This window comes from Diabrotica virgifera, chromosome 6 (assembly GCF_917563875.1).
Source record: "Diabrotica virgifera virgifera chromosome 6, PGI_DIABVI_V3a".
Taxonomy (NCBI): Eukaryota; Metazoa; Arthropoda; class Insecta; order Coleoptera; family Chrysomelidae; genus Diabrotica; species Diabrotica virgifera.
Genome location: NC_065448.1, coordinates 223,508,097 through 223,526,719, shown reverse-complemented (window position 1 = coordinate 223,526,719; position 18,623 = coordinate 223,508,097). Strand labels below are relative to the sequence as shown.

The window sequence follows — 18,623 nt, the reverse complement described above, 5'->3', positions numbered from 1 at the left end:
TTTTAGCAGTGCAAATATTCAAAACAGATATAATTTGACTCAAACTTTTAAAGGCGGTAAGCAGAATGGCTATTTTATTTTTTATTCAAAGGTTATCCGGGTTCAAAAATTGCAATTTGACTCAAACTTTTAAAGGCGGTAAGCAGAATGGCTATTTTATTTTTTATTCAAAGGTTATCCGGGTTCAAAAATTGCAATTTTTCGATTTTTTTAAAGTTCAACCGCGTTGATCTCGAAAACTATGCATCCTACGAAAAAACTTGTAGGAACATTTTTTGGTTAGAATGACCCAAAAAATACAAAAAAATGTTTTGTTTTGCGAGGAATCGCTGTTATGTAATTCCTCAACTTCTTTGTTTATAACAATCTTATCGACATCCGGATCAACTGTTACCCAAAAAATTCGTGTTCTACGGGCCAAAATACATAAAAAAACTTGGGTAAGTCCATCTGAATTAAGAAGGCCGTTGTACCCCCCCTGGCGACAGGACTAATATATTTATACAAACTTTTTTTGTATACAAAATTTGAAAACTGTACTGATTCAACTTACTGATTGCTTCCACACAGGAAGGACGGAAGTTCTGATACGTACCTGTTAGTTTAGTTGTCGTCACTATTGTTTATATTTAGGATTTAATTTCAGTTAGAATTACTTAAAAATAAAAGCTAAATAATGATGATGCTATAAATACGAACAAAAGAAGCATCTTTCGTCGAGCTTATTGTCTTGGGATTATTTTTATAACACTCCGTATAAAATTTGCAACGATTGTGTCAATTTCCAAATTTTTACAACTTTCTAGTTTACAACTAATCCATGAAACGTGCTGATATAAATATAAGTTTTTGAGTTAGAAGGTACAGGCGGTAATTCTTTACACGTGTTGAAACCAGGGCTTCGGTTTTAGCAGGTAAAACAAGTACAGAACCTTATAAAAGATTTCCCTGTGTCTATTAATAAATTTTGTTTTCAAATTTTTTGATAAATAGGTGTTCTTCGTTTTTATTTATAAGTACCTACACAAAAATAAAAATTTGTTAAGAAGTTACATTTTCTATTGTGTACTGGTATAGTGCAAAATGTCCCCATCAAATTAGGAAAAAGAAAGCAAAGAGCGCGTGAGGGCGGGCCCCTGAGGGAGCCCGGGCCCTGCTTCCGCGGAACCCGCGGAACCATGCTCAGTACGCCACTGCTGGTATGGGAAGAAGTCCCAAGTATAAGAAGACCACGTGGACGACCTCGACTCTGGTAGCGAGATAATAGAGAGTTATTGCCAACGTCCTTTAAGTCGACCTGTAATAAAAGATCCTTTATTTTGACATATAAGCATGCGCAGTATTGCGTCTTTTATTTTTGTCTTTTAATAAAATACAGGCCGCCTGTATTTAAGGAAAATTAGAGGACACCTTTATTTTAATAAAAGTTCCTTTATTTTGACATAACGTGTCAAAAATGTGAAGAAAGGTCTAACTTCACTTGTATTTTGAATTTATCTTGTCGCTTCTTTGGATTGATAATTTATGTATTGTGGGATTGATATTTGATTAAACTTTCATCATTAAAGTTGTATGTTGGGTTTTTTTTATTAAAAACAACTCTAAGTAATATTCTGAGATATAGATTATTGATGTTTTGACCCAAACGAATATAGAAAAGAACATTTTATTGAAGCTTGAGTTATTACAAGAAGTTGTAAAAAGGAATATTACGTAAATAATTTTAAATTGTTACTAATTACAATGATCAGACTTAAAATATCAGTAACTCATTTATTAAACTCAATATATTTTACATTTTTCTATAGAAATAAATATTTATTGAAGATATAAGAGATTGAAGATATAAGATCAATAAATTTTAATGAAAGTTAGGATTTGTTAAAATTCTAGATTCAAAATAGAGTTCTATTCAACAGATATATAACAACAGGTTAACAAAATAAAACAAAGGTTCAAGTATTTATTTTTGAAAATTTAATGTTTTATAGATTAGTATCTATAAAGTTTTTAATCAAAAGTATTAATACACTTTCATTTTCATGCCATCTTCTTCTTTTGGTTCTTATCCGTTTCGAATGTTGGAAATCATATAGCAATCGTAACCTTGCTAGCTGCGATTCGAAACAGTTCCATTGATATTCTCCCTCTACCAGGTCTTCGCTTACCTTTGACTGTACCTAGCAATATGTACTGCAGCAGGGAGTAACGGTGCTGATTTATCATATGTGTCCCAGATACTGCAGTTTTATGCGTTTAATGGTAAACACAATCTCCAATTCCTTCTTCATTCCTCCTTGTTCGTGATCCATTTCATGCCATCAGTATTTGTTTATTTAAACATTGCCAAAAAAATTAATAAAAACCAGCATAAAGCTTAATTCTTCTATTATCTTTTTGCATATCGGGAAGTTTATCTGACAGATTAGAGGTCTTTTCATTTTCAGATAACTAATTATTGGGAAGTTTATATAACAGTATCCTTAGTATCTGTCTTTTGAGCACCGGATAACTAGTTAACGGGAAGTTTTTCTCTGTCAGATATCTATTAGTATCTAATCTGTCAGATAAACTTCCTGATAACTAGTTATCCAGAGGTGAAAAGAAAGAAAGAGAGGGCCATAATGGATAAAAGATCAAACGCCAATAGCATGTATGTATATATTTATAAATTTATTATTTAAAACCTGCTAATGATCATAAAATACTTAAAATTAGTCACCAATATAATATTTATATTTATTTATAAATTTATTAACAAACTGCAGTCCAATAAAAATAAAATTAGTTTAAGCGCTAGCTTTAAATGTCGAACAATAATTTTAAACAAACACACACACAATTTAGTCGCATTAGATTAGCTCCTGGTTGAAAATGTACTGCCACAGCTTCTATATCAATATCAACAGCACACTCATTTGCCAGTATTTCAACGTTTTCTCTATTATGTACTACTGCAATATGTAAAACTGAACAAGCTGATATTATTCTTTGAATAAAAGGTAACTTGCATCTCATTACATATGGTAAAATGGGAAATCTCTTCACAATACCAAATGTTCTTTCAATAACAATTCTTGAAGGGATTTGTGATGGATTATAAAAACACAACTTCTGTCTGAAAATTCTGGAATGGTGTCATTCGGTAGTTGTAGTTGAGGAATGGATATCCACTATTCCCTAATAATATATTCTCCAGAAATTCCCCATTACATATACCCATAATGCAAAAGTATTTAAAAACTCCTAAAATAGTATTTCCAATTTATTGCACTTCCATATTATTGAACGATGAGTATTATGGGATATATTATGTTGTTCTCTAAACATCTTTAAATGACAAAATAATTAAATTTAACGTTTTACTCTTCAATTATCTTATTTTAATTTATATCGACAAATGGAATTTTATAGGTTATTTTTATATTTACAAAAATATTTTATGTCATTTGTCAAAATAAAAGATTCTTTAACTGCGTTTGCAATACCACTCTTTTAGACCCGTCCTGTATTTGTCCTTTATTAAAGTATCCTGTAATAAAGGATCCTTTATTTGCCGGTGGCAATAACTCTCTAATGAAGCAGGAGACCTTAAAGGTATGGGCGTGGAGAATTGGATGAAGATTGCTCAAGACAGAGAGGAATGGATGCATCTTGTCGAGTCTGCTGTAACCCACCAAGGGTTGTAATACCATGGAGTAAGTAAGTATGTAAGTATTGTAAGTAAGGAGAATATGCAAAAGAGGGAGATAATAAATGATATATTGGACATATTAAGTACACGTATACTTAAATTATAGATTCGATTAACTAGCTATAATAAAACGCCAATTACTTACTGTTACCATCCAATAAATCTTGTTCGATGTTCTTCGCCTGAGTTAAAAAGAAAACCGAAGAGGAAGTAGTCGCTTCGCATAATTGCAATAAGCTACTAAGGTCTATAAATTTAGCCCTCACTCCCACAGAGCGTCGATTTTGAAAGGAAGAGAAAAGTGCACAAGTCTAAGATGATAGATGGGGCAATAAAGCTGGATTCTACAAGCAAAAATAAATTGAGTGCATTTTAACGGACCTATATTACCTAGTAGTCCATGTTGTGGGGCCGCTCCCGTCTGAAAAATTTGTGATTCGATTTCTATTATTCAGATCTATTCTGTAACTTTCGTTAGATCGAATAGAAATGGCTTAGTCGAATCGAAATCTTTGCGAATCGTAATGTTCGACATCTATTGCTACCTAAATCGGTATTCTGTAACTCAAATAGAAGTAAAGACAGATCGGAAACAACGATTTCGATTTCACTCGGTTTAATATCGATGGCAACCTCGCAATTCGCTTGTGAGGAGCGAAAATTTGACAGTCTCAGTCATACTAACCTAAAATTTTATTTTTGTTTACCGTTTACTTACCGATTGTGGATTTTTGCTTTGCTGCACGCTGTTACTTTTTGCTGGTAGATTTTTTGAAGAATGGCCACTCCAAGTAAAAAAAAACATCTCCCGAGCAGTTAAATCACATGGCGGAGTTTGTTACGCAAAACAAGATTTTAGTTCATGGAAAAACAAAACCCTCAGAGGCTTCCAACAAAACGATGGAGAAGTTATGGGACGAACTGACCTTAACTTTGAACTCTATGGGTTGTGGTCCCAGTAAAACCAAAATGCAGTGGAAAAAGGTAATTAATTAGGTCTGTTTTTATAAATCTCATATTTTAATTTTTTATATTTTTAGACGTTTATTGACTGGAAAAGTCATACCAAAAAAAAAGGCCAGAGATGCCATCCGCTGCCAAAACAGAACAGGTGGGGGCGATGAAGTGGCAAAAAAATTGACACCTGCTGAGGAGAAGTTTCCCCTTTAAACAAATCAGAAGGGTACCGGGCGAAACCAATGCAACCAATGTTTGAGCTATTCTGCATCTGAAAATACTTAAATAAGGGATAACAAGGGCAACCAAAATCCAAAAATTGAATTTATTAGGTTTTTTTTGGGTTATGAAATTGAAATTTATTCTCTGAAATCTTATCTTTCCAATGATATACAGTGCGCTGGAATAAGTGCACTTATTAACTTATTTATTTTTAGCACATAAGCAAAACGCTCGGACAAATCGATTTAAAAAAAAAATGAAAAAGCTATTTTTAAGAACACTTTTCTTCAGTTACGAGTGACTAAAATTAAACATATAAAAAAATAACTAAAGATCAAAAAAAAAAAAATGAAAAAATCTAACACATTCGCCAAAGAAAAGCGTGGCGCGTCTTCATCAAATAAACGGTTTTCGCACCACGTGTTTCTTTAACGAATGTGTTAGATTTTTTCAATTTTTTTTTATTTTTGCTCTTTAGTTGATTTTTTTATAATATGTTTAATTTTAGTCACTCGTAACTGAAGAAAAGCGTTTCTTAAAAATATTTTTTTCATATTTTTTTATTTTTTACCTTTAAGTCTTACACTTTTCAAACATTAAAATATATCGTCATGTTTATTAAAATATGTATAAAACATATGATGTACAAACATGAAAAGTAGTCGGAATCGGCAAAAAATCACTTTATTGTTATTGTTTATTTATGAAGCATAACGTAAACAATTAACGTAAACAGTGAAATTATGTACAGTTCATATAATTAGCTACAATCTGTAAAAGTTTCAAGATTCTTCATTGTAAAAAACAAGAGAATTTAAGTATTTTCCGTTAAAACCGTTCTTTTATTTACACAATGAATAAACAGAAAACATTTTTATTGACTATTCGTGTATTGTTCCCGCGAATGCATATGTCTGCAAATTTTTAGTCATTTGCATTGAAGAAAATGCAGTCAAATTAACGTCCAAAGATTTGACCCAAAGGATTGAACTAAAGAAAAGCGTTTAATTAATTAATACGACAAAACGAATTCTAATGTTAATTGTAGCACAGAACGTCTCTACCGGTGGTTTTTCTAAGGCTACGATAAAAACACGAATTTTTTTAATTCGAGTTTTGGTTGAAGTTTTGTTTCGTATCGTATTGAAATTTGACACGAATAAATGCCGATTTATATATAAACAAATATATGAGCGTTCAAAATTTGAAACTTTATTGTTTATTTATGAAGCATAACGTAAACAATTAACGTAAAAGTGAAATTATGTATAGTTCATATCATTAGCTACAATCCGTAAAAGTTTCCAGTTTCTACATTGTAAATAACAAGAGAATTTAAGCATTTTCCATTAAAATCGTTTTTTTATTTAAACAATTAATAAACATAAGACATTTTTTCCTATTGACTATTCGTGTATTGTTCCCGCGAATGCAGATGTCTGCAAATTTTCATTCATTTGCATTGAAGAAAAGTCAGTCAAATTAACGTCTAAAGATTTGATGCAAACTATTGAAGTAAAGAAAAGCGTTTAATAATAATCATAGTATATTATAGCATCAATGTTTCGAACTTTACGCGATCTCTCTTCAGGTGACAGGCATAACTTTGATTCTTTTAAATGGAAAAATCATCACGTGACACCTCATTTAAAAGCTTTTGAAATACTGATTACAAAAATGTATATTACTTCAATCGTTTTTGAGAGCGTAGGCGCAAAATTTTGGTCGAACTCATTTTAAACGCATTCATTTCTTTCAAATCTTGAGAAAACTAATAAGCATTTTTGAAAAATTTAGACGCAGAATGAAAGATTACATTACTACCGAAAGCTGACAGTCCCTTAGAATAAACAAAAAGTTACTTTTGAATGATATATTTGATATTAAAAATTAGACTAAATTTTCTCTTTTTTTTTACCCCTGTGACTTATTAAAATAAACATTATAGAAATTCTGAGGGACTTTCGACCATCGAGAATATTGTAATATTTCATTCTGCGTTTAAGTTTTTCAAAAATATTTATTAGTTTTCTCAGGATTCGAAAAAAATGATTGCATTTAAAAAAATCGACCGAGATTTTGCGCCTACTCTGTCAAAAATGATTAAAGTATTATACATTTTTGTAAACAGTATTTCAAAAGCTTTTAAATGAGGTGTCACATGATGTACTTTCCCATTTAAAAAAATCAAAGTTGTGCCTGTCACCTGAAGAGGAATCGCGTCAAGTTCGAAACACTGATGCTATAATATACTATGATTATTTTAAAAATTGACCTGTCCGAGCGTTTTGCTTATGTGCTTAAAATAAATAAGTTAATAAGAGGGGGAGCGGGTAACACTTATTCCAGCCAGCGTTACCACATTTAGTAGATTTCTACTTTTTTGGTAGATTTTTGACATTTTTGTAAGAATTTTAGTAGGTAATATTTTTTAGTAGATTTTTGGTAGATTTCAACATTTTGTTATGAATACAATGAAATTTGCTTTTTTTAGTATATATCACATTTTTAAATTAATTTTAAAGTTTTCGCTTTCTTGTTCCAAAAAATGCTGACAACGTCGCTTTTCTTTCGTCATCGTCATGAGCACGTGTGAAACAGGAAACAACCAGAAATGGCTTCCGACTTCCTATCTCTTCCTTCGTCTTCGGCTCTTACTTACTTTACTTTTTACTTCCTTTCCAATTCTAATTTGTGCCTCCTGCTCGTCTGGGTTGTTTGTTAGTAAACATATAAATATAAACATAACCTCTATTTGGTCAATATTATAGTTATTTTGTGCTCTAAAATTATTGTATAAGTGGAATTTACTTACATTAACAATTTAAGAATGCTTTAATTATAATTGTAGACTTTAATTCCTGAAGTGGACTTTACTTACATTTGTAATTTACAATTTAAGATTTTTTAAATTATAGACAAAATAAAAATTTCATATGACAGATGACTTTTACATGATGGCCGTTTTCGATTTTTAATCGATAGTTATCAATATTGAATAATTACTAAATCGGTAAAATTTTGATTTGTTTTATATGGATATAATTACAAAATACTACTGAATTTCACTTTTTGACATAAATTTAATTATTAATAACGTACATTTTGTACAATATTTTTAATAATTAACAAAAAAAATTTAAGTTCACTCAAATAAATAATCGATTACTGCCATCACATTCACATAAATTTCTAACTATAGCTGTTGTTTTCATTATAAAAAAAATCATAAATTATTTATATGTACAAATATGTTAATAAAGTTTTAGTATAGGGCTTTTCATCGATTGTCATTTGTTTCGAGCTTCTGTCATGTGTCACATAATATTAATATATCTACGTCATACGTCTTCGGTTTGTATCATTGGTAATACCACAGAATAAATGTAATACCAATAATGACAGAAGCTCGAAACAAATGACTGTGAATGAAAAGTCCTATATTTTAGTTTTTGATTTAGTAGATTTTAGTAGATTTTGGCCAAACATGCGGTAGATTTCGTAAATAAACTGTGGCAACGCTGATTCCAGCGCACTTATTCCATGGTTACTTAGTTACTTCAGTGTTCAGTGAGGTGCCGTTCACGCGCCAGCGAGTGATATGGTTACTTCAGTTAGGTGCCATTTAACAGAACGGCCCTAGCCGAGTTACATCCTCTTCGATAGGCAGCGAATGGGTTAAAGGTTAAAGGGGACATTTTTGAATAGGAATCCGAAGAGAAACCGAATCTGAAATGTCTTCAGACGGGTGTGGCCTCACAACATGGACTATATAATATTACCTAGTAGGATCGCATATTAGTGTCATACTCCTCCCTTAAATTTTGGAGCGTGAGGTATTTCCCGTATACCCCAACATTGGCCGGTGGAATTAAAAGCAGAAAAAGTTAAATTGCAAAAGTTTCGACATTTTTCTCTCGACTTAATTAAAAGAGAAGGCTTTATCTATGTTGTAGTGGCAATGTTGGTTTTTGCAAGAGAGTAATTCATTTTGTGGTTATAATTTTAATAGTCTATGGTCTAAATTGTCTTTTTCGATTAACACGTAATATCAGTGTCGCACTGAAACGTTTTATACGGGGTCTCGAAAAATTAGCGGAACGGTCGAATATTTCGAGAAATGAACATCGGATCGAAAAACTGCAAAATATGCGTCCCTTAAATTTCAAAAATCTATCGAATGACATCAAACACGATCTCCACTCCACCCCCTGGAGATGGGGTGGGGGTAATGGGGTGGGGGTAACTTTAAAATCTTAAATGAAAACCCCCAGTTTTTATTACAGATTTGTATAAATTATACAAACGATCTAATATCGCGAGAAATACACTTCCAAACGAAAAACCAAAAACTACGTCTTTAATGTTTTTCAAAATTCTATCGAATAGACACCGAATGTACCTTTAAAATCTTGAATAGGAACACCATTTCTTATTGCAGATTTGGATATACAGAGTGTTCCAACGAAAATTTGACCCCACCACCCAGAAACTCAGAAATCAAGAGTTTCTTCACAAATTAACAATTTGTATTAGAAGGGGTAAAAACCCCCAGTTTTTTTTTAAATAGCCAATGTAGTCGAGTGGCACATCATTTGAAAGGTAATTTTTTTCTCTACACGACCCTCTATTTTTTTAAATTTGCATGGAAACATTAAAGATACTTTTGGATTTAACTAATTTATAATAAATTTGTCCAAAATTATCTTCAAACTTATTACGTAAATTTAAAAAAACATGGTGTCGTATAGAGAAAAAAAAATTACCTTTCAAATGATGTACCACTTGACTACACTTGCTATTTCTATCACCTGTCTTCCCTTTAATATCCTTTCTCTAATATTTTCTTCGTTTCATCCTATATAGTCTGGGCTGATTAATTATCGGAGAATAGGCCATTTTTGGGAAAAATTATTTACCAGCAATTTTATTGCTGGAATCGAAGCTTATGATTATATATATTAATAATATAGGTATGCAAAGTCCGCAGATAGTCTGCTATTTTTTTATTAACAAAATGGCGCCCCCAAATCGTGTTTTTTTTCAATTTTTGCTCCAGTTATTTCAGTTATTGCTCTATAACTCCAAACATTTTAACTTTACACCAAAAACACCCTAATAAAAATTCACCGAAATTAAATTCTGCATAAAGACATGTTTTTCCCGATCTGCTTCGATGAAAATTTTCCTCGGAAAATGCGGGTTTTCCCAACAAAATCTTTAAATTTCAAATAAAGTTTTAGATAAGTAATTATCTACCAATAATTAAATAACTCGGTGACATAAAAGCTTTCTTGGTTTAGATTATAGTTCCAGGAGCCGGTGAAAATTAAACGAATATTTTAGCAACAATTCAATTGTAAGTTAATAATTTACGGTCGCAATAATAACCAAAATAATTATGATACACTAATCAAGCTTTGAAATCTTATAAAGATGAGATGCCTATTTAATATTTTGTCGACAAAATATAAATTTTTAATTTTTTTGAATAATCTTTAAATGTTAAAAAAATAGTTATAAACAAATTAACGTTTCTCAGAAAGTTCATACTATATTCTAATTTTAAAAATAGGTAAAATGCGTATTTCAAAGATCTTCAAAATGAATGCTTTCAAACTTTTTTAAACCATTTGCAAAAAAGTTATGAAACAGCAAAGTAACCATACGATTAGTACGTTGTTTATAATTTTTTTAATTCTTTCAAAGAGTAAAAGTGAGCTTAAAGTACAAGCTAATTACTTACAAAAAATATCGATTATTAGTTTAATGTTTATATTTTAATTAAAGATTATAAATATTTTTTTTTGTAATTTACACGCGCGAAAGTAGACGAATACAATACAGTACCGTAGCTACGTATATGTATTATACCCGTCCACATACACAACTCGCGCGAGTTTAAAGCGTGTCAGTCGCTTCGAGTGACCATCTCCGGCTCTGTATCAAGCGTACTTTCGCGCTAAAAATTACAAAAAAAAAATTTTTAATCTTTGATTAAAATATAACCATTGAACTAATGTTTGATATTTTTTGAGAGTAATTAGTTTGTACCATAAACTCACTTTTAAGCTTTGAAACAATTAAAACAAATTATAAACAACGGAGTAATCGTATGTTTAATTTTCTGTTTCATAACTTTTTTGCAAATGGTTGGGAAAATTTTTAAAGCGTTCATTTTCAAGATCTTTGAAATACGCATTTTAAGTATTTTTTAAAATTATAATATAATAAACAATTTGTGAGAAATGTTAATTTGTTTATAACTATTTTAATGTCTCATGATTATTTTATTTGTTACTTGCCCAAAAATTTATTTGAAAATTCGAGATTTTGTTGGGAAAACCCACATTTTCCGAGGAAAATTTTCATCGGAGCAAATCGGGAAAAACATGCCTCTATGTAGAATTAAATTGGGGTGAATTTTTATTTGGGTGTTTTAGGTGTAAAGTTAAAATCTTCGGAGTTATAGACCAATAATTGAAAAAACACGATTTGGGGGCGCCATTTTGTTAATAAAAAAAGTAGCACACTATCTGCGGACTTTGCATACCTATATTATTAATATTGGATCATAATATTCGATTCCAGCAATAAAATTGCTGATAAATAACCTTTATTTGTATTTTACTAATTAGACCAGCGTATTATAACTATTTTTTTTTAAATTTAAAGATTATGCAAAAAACGAAAAATTTATATTTTGTCGATAAAATATTAAATAAGCATCTCATCTTTATAATCTTTATACGTTTGATCAATGTATCATGATTATTTTGGCTATTATTGCGATCGTTAATTGTTAATTAACAATTGAATTGTTGCTAAAATATTCGTTAAATTTTCACCGGCTTCTGGAATTACAATCTGTACCAAGAAAGCTTTGATGTCACTAAGTTATTTAATTATTGATTAATAATTACTTACCTAAAACTTTATTTGAAAATTAGAGATTTTGTTGGGAAAACCCGCATTTTCCGAGGAACATTCTCGTCGGAGCAAATCGGGAAAAACATATCTCTATGCAGAATTTAATTGTGGTGAATTTTTATTTGGGTGTTTTTTTTTGTAAAGTTAAAATCTTCGGAGTTATAGAGCAATAATTGAAAAAAATACGATTTGTCGGCGCTATTTTGTTTATAAAAAAAGTAGCACACTATCTGCGGACTTTGCATACCTATATTATTAATATATAGGATCTTATAATTCCATTCCAGCAATGAAATTGCTGGTAAATAACTTTTCCATGAATTTTGCTAATTAACCCAAGGTAATAGGGCATTCCAAGATTTTGACATTTATCACACGGTTGGGAGCCTAACCGGCAAACATTGTATTTGTTTCTTAAATTTCTTACCTTTAATAGTCTTTTAGTTGTATTTTTCAGAACATTTTGTCGTTGATTTTGTGTAGTTTTTAGTTGTAGAAGTACGTATACGACTTTATTTAGTTTTAAGTAGTGAATAAATAAACATGAGTGAACATTTTTTAAAGTTGTTGGTAGAAAATATAGATCTCACAATAAAACACTGAAAAACGTTTGTTTTCTATACTTCCACAAAATTTATTACAACTATGTTATTACTACAGCGGTTTCGAACGAAAATACGAACAAACAGTTAACAACATTTTAAACCAAAAACTCCATAAGAAAGCCTTGAAATTAGTGTATCCACCACCACAGAAAGAACCCAGTACCTTCTGCTCTCTCACATATACTGGCAAAATAACAACAAAAATAGCCAGATACATAAAAAAGAAAGGAATAACACCAGCTTTCAGAACTAACAACAACTTAAGCAAACATATTAAAAACAATAAAAGCCGAAAGAGAAAGCAACTACAGAGTGGTGTGTACAAACTAACTTGTGGTGACTGTCCGAAAACTTACATCGGTCAAACTGGCAGAACTTTTGACAAACGGATAGCAGAACACAAAAGGGCTTTCAACAATAGAAAAACAGACACTTCTACATACGCACTTCACCTTCTAGATCATAATCATTCTTTCAATGAAGAGTTTCAAATTCTACATATTCAAAATAAAGGCCTTAAGCTATCACTTTTAGGATCAATGGAAATTAATAAATTGAAAAATACAGATATAATTCTGAATAACCAACTCGAGACAAACAGCTCCCCACTACTCAACCTCTTCAGTTAAAGACTTAAAAAGGCAAACACATTGTAAAATATATCTCTTGAGAAAGGCACTTTGCCGAAACAGCTGTAGTAATAACATAGTTGTAATAAATTTTGTGGAAGTATAGAAAACAAACGTTTTTCAGTGTTTTATTGTGAGATAAAATGAACTTCCATCAAGTAACGGTCGAATCCATCAATTATTGAAAATATAGATGTTTCTAGTAGGCACAAACAAAAGATTGACAAAATAAATAATATAGATTAATTTTCCCTCAAGGAGTCTGAATTAACCTACAGTGGAGAAAGTTTTCCAAGCATAAGTAACATGAACATAGTTAGTTATTTAGCATTGTTATAAGATATTTTATAGCATTTAACCATTGTTTTTATCTCTCAGATGATAATTTATTTAGTTCAGTTTTATGCTTAAAATGTAGCACTGATGGTAACCGATAAAATTGAACTTTATCATGATTTATCACATTTCACACTTCAAAACACAACAGAAATGAAGCATATTATCTTTATAAATTAATTCTTCCAGTGAGAATGTTAAATTAATCCTAAAAAAATTACAAAGAAATGTAACTAAAATGATCTAAAACACATTAGGAACCAACAGAATAATATTTATGTTTGCCTCCCAGCCGCCATATTGATTTAATTTTGACAGCATTTTGGAATGCCCTATATTGGATATCTATTTATCATTTTAAAGTATACATCACAAATTACAGTTCAAGAAACCCACAGCCATGTCTAACTTCCTTACTTCTCCATTTTTTGCTGAACGCTTTGCATGTCTCGCTAATTAGGATTCACATACAGCTGAGCTACGTGTTTGAGTGATTACTGTCATAATTAACCCTTTATAACAATCATTATAATTACCCTTTTGGGCTTAATTCACTCGCAAAGTACCTCTCACTTCTCACGTCTTACTGTGAAATGGGAAAAGGCACGAAAAGGGCGACATGCTGCTTCTTAGATCAGAGTCGGAACCGGAAGTTTTATGATTAGGCGCCAATTTGAATAAATAAAATATCTATAAAACGAAGGTTATTTTAATTCTTTTTCATGTAGTAATGCAGGTAATTTTGCGCGTGAGCGCCATCTATAATAATTCCTTATAGATGGCGTTCTGTGTTGTATTAGATAACCTAAAGATAGAACTTCCTATGATCGTATTAGGACAGAATTGAAGCCGGCTAGGGCAAAAAATAAGTGAGCAAGAATTTGAAAATTAAATCTTATCGGAAATAAGAAAATTTTGATAGATTCGCTCTCTCTCTTGTTGACCGCCACCGACAATGGGAGTGCAAATATAACTCTCTCTGGATTTGACTCTCGAAGAGAATACAAGTGGTGTTCTCTACTCTCTCAGTAATATCTACTAGTTAATAGATTATATATTAGATTTATTTTTTTGAAACGCCAAACATTAGTTAGTTAAAAATGTAATCTCCATTACAATAAATTGTTTGGTTTAATCCCATATAGTACAATATTTAACAAATTATTTTATCTAATGATAATAAAAAGACATTTACCGTTAGTATTTGTTTGTATACGCTTTAACCTTCGCTGGTAGCGCTAACTAGCGAATTACTAATACAACTTTCGCCGGAAATTTTTAAATTTATTATAATTAATTTTTATCGCGTAATATTTACAACGCAAAAAGTAATTAAATCGTAATCGATTTTTTTAAGATTTTGCTAATCATTTTAACGTTCTATTGAGGAAATATTAGTTTCTTACTTCGAATACTTTCACAATTATCGTGTAGATGGCGCTTAGATTAATTTATAATTACATATTTCGAAATATTAAAAAAACTTAAATTCAGTATATAAAACGTAAGTATATTTAAGGTAAAAATATATACCACAGCTTTGACCAACTAATATTTTTTTCTATTAATATTTTTAATTTCAATGTTTTAAATTAATCACTTTGACATTTATGTCAAATTTCCAACATTAGTTCACTAAGGCCTATTTCATGCTTATCGACTTCGGTCGTCATATGGTGGCTCCTGACTTCTGAGCCACCCTGGATACTTAGGGGTTGGTTACCCCCTACCATAAGGGTTGATGACATAACTCTTTTCACAGTAGATGCATTTATTTCTATAAGTCAGAGTACTAACGGTAAAGAGCTGGTGGTACGTTAGTTCTCAGTAGCTGTGATGGTTTCCCTTTGGGATCTCAAATATTAATTAAATTACTGTTCGCGATGGAATTAGAACTAAACCTCGATATTCTCTTGTTATTGTTTTGATATATAATAAAAGTAAGATTATTTTGATTAAAAGCGCTGAGTCTACTAATATATAAAAATAATGAATACTATTGTTATTTTAAACCGACCTTGGTCAAACCTAAACTGTTACACTGATATGTGCTAATTTAGGTCGATCGTATTTACTATAAACAAAAGTAGTTTTGTTTTGCTAAAGATATTTTTAATTATTAAAAGGATTTGTTTTAATAAGAAGATTACTAAGAGATGCCGTGTATCCCAACACAGTCACGACAAACGGTCGTAACGACAGTTAGTCGTACATTCCATTAGTCCAATACAGCAATGTACGGAGCCTTTCACACAGGACGACCACGACTAACTGCCGTGCCGTTGCTCCTCGCCTGTCGTTCAATGTCACTGCAATGGACGACGGTCGTGTCGTGCCGTGCTATCAGTGAACCACGGGCATAAATTAGTGCTTCCATACTTAACGACAGTTAGTCGTGCAGTACCAGTGAATCCAGTGGCACGTACATAATGGCAGACAATATAGATGGGAATTTTTAATTGCACTGGTACAAAGTAGACCAGTGTTGTGGAACAAAACTTTGGATGTGTATAAAGACAGAAATGCGACAAGGAATGCATGGCGTGAAGTTTTAGTGGAGGTTAACCCTGATTTTGAAAACTTAGAGGACCAGGAGAAAACTAAGTTTGGTAAGTTGTACTTACTTTATTTTACATTTAAAGTATACTCGTAGATTACAAACCTGAATTTTTTAGCCCATTACTTTCCAACGTTATGTAAACGCAACATTATTAATTGTATTATTTTTAATGTATCACTACTTGAATAACATTTTCATTGCTACATTTTATTTAAAACAGAACATAAAGTACAAATATAATACAATATTTTGAAATAATTATGGCATGTAATGTAATACGCATAAAGATAAAGACAAGAAGAAGAAGAAGTATTTTGATAACGATTTCCGAAGTGGAAATCGAAACACAAACTTAATCATAAAATAAAAGTGTGGCTTATTCCCAACTAAAATAGTAAATTGCATAAGAAAACACAAGAAAATAGCTTCAGAACAATTATTATTTTTTATGTTACTTAATTACAAAAGATTATAATTAGGATTTTTAGTAAAAATGCTTATTTTAAAGATATGTTGCTTATCTTTGTTTATTTTACTTCTTATGATAAACTATAGTGAAATTTCATGTTACTTCCTGTCTTAGGCAAAATTCTATGAAGTATATAGATAGAGCTATAATAAAACTCTAATAATTCAATAAATCATAAGAATTTTAATCCCTTAGGCTTAGGATATAAGCGGGAAGACCCATCGTTATATCTGCCATGTAATAAACTAATATTTGTCTGCAGAAAGCCCAAATTTATTATATTGTTGTACAATAGTATCGGCACATTTGTCTAAATTTAAATACGCACCAATCACATCTGCAGATGTTCAAAGAACTTTTTCTACGTATAAATAATTTATTATGTATAAATAATAAATTTTTGCCCGATTCATTCTAAGCCCTGTGCTCTCTACGACAATAAGATGAATACTGTCGTAAAGTGTGAAAGTCCGATGAGCACGACAAACGGTCGTACGACCGTTTGTCGTGACGACCAAAGTCGTAAAGTATGAAATAGGGCTAACTTGTCACTACTGGCGCTCACGAACTTTTAAATATCCCCTCTACGTACGAGCTCACAGCGTATAGAAAGAGTTTTATATTTGTCCCCTCCATGTTACGCAAACTTTCCCCGCGATTTAACGGGAATGGATGAAACAATATTTCCACAGGTTGTTAATCGCCCTCCGTCGTTAAATGTAAAACCAATTATGTAATTTTAAAACAATAGCAATTACCGACCCAAAGCCATAAACAACGTACACAATAGAGTGTAAACCCGTCATAAATAAAGCAAATAAAACAATAAAGCAGCCAGAAATAAATAAAACTCCCCGAAAGCAGCAGGGAATACGCCACTCGTCTAAGCCCTTGTTCCAGCTCTGACCAAAAGATAAAGAGAGACGGATCAATCTTGTCACTTTAGTTGAAACAGAGAGATTAAGGAATAATGTACTGAGCTTTTTTATCATCATTTATTATTTTCCAGACTAGTTCTGCTCGCAGATTATGTTTTGTGATAAGTGAATGGCGGATCCGGTTGATTTGTGGCAGTGGACATAGCTGGACGAGATTGGCCAATTTATATGAACGTGTTTATTTAGATTGCCAAGTGTACGTTCTAAACGCCGATAAAGACTTTATATACTTATGCTGGAGCCACAGTAACGTCTAATGCCGTTAATTAATGCGTTATTTGACATTAAAGAGAGGTGTAGCCATGACTTAGCGCGCTAATTTGTTATTGCCATTATTAATGCCGTTAATGTCCGACTTGTATGTTATTTGACAAATAATGACATGCTTTCGAAGTCAGTTAAGTATGATATAATGCCCTAGGGCAGAGTTCTCAATCTGTGGTATATGTATCACTGGTGGTACATATCATTATTGGCGGTGGTACACAAAACACAGAGAAAATTAAAATAGTAGTACTTAGTCAGTATTGATAATACAATTTAAAAATATAGGTGGTACCATAAATAATAAAAATAACTGTAGGTGGTACATCACTCAAAAAGGTTGAGAACCGCTGCCCTAGGGCGTTATTTGGAAAATACCGCCCTAGGGCATTAAATTTAAATAACTAGTTAAATACTGTCAAGTTGACAAATAACAACCTAAGTAAAACTATGGTTACCATAATTACGTTACGACTATTGCTTATTTGAAAACTAATTATTCAAAATTCATTCAAATTTCTTGCATATAAAGAATAATTTAGTCGGATATTAAACGTTGAAGGCACCACGGGTATTATAGATAATTACGCTTTCGGTCAACGTATGTAGGTACCTCAAGCGTTATTATCCTTATAATACCCTAAGTACCTTAATAACTATAAACGTTATAGTCTAGTCGCAACATAGGGGGTCCCGTGGACACTTTTAGTTCGCCGCGATTTGATGGTGGTATTATAGGTTTTTGGGTCGCTGAATCCAATGAAAGTGGTCTGGAAGCCCAAATGTGGTGCGTTTAATTGTTATTAACAAATTATGGTAAAATTAGGTGTTTTTCAGGAATTATTAGAAGCCCAGTAAATAAATTGATAGTGTTAAGGTCTTCTCTGGTCTATTTTTGGTCGCCGAATCGAATGCGACTAGTCGCGATTACTCAAAATGTGTTCTTATTTTGTTAATAACAAATTAATTGTTTATTCGCCGAAAAGCTCGAAATGCGTTATTTACAGCAAGTTTGTAGT

The 18,623-nt window shown here is 31.4% G+C and overlaps 1 protein-coding gene across 1 annotated transcript in view; it reads right to left on the bottom strand.

Moving 5' to 3' along the window:
• The window catches only part of LOC126886749 (pleiotrophin-like), a 379,849-nt gene that overhangs the window by 78,550 nt on the left and 282,676 nt on the right, over positions 1-18,623 (bottom strand). The window lies entirely within an intron of this gene.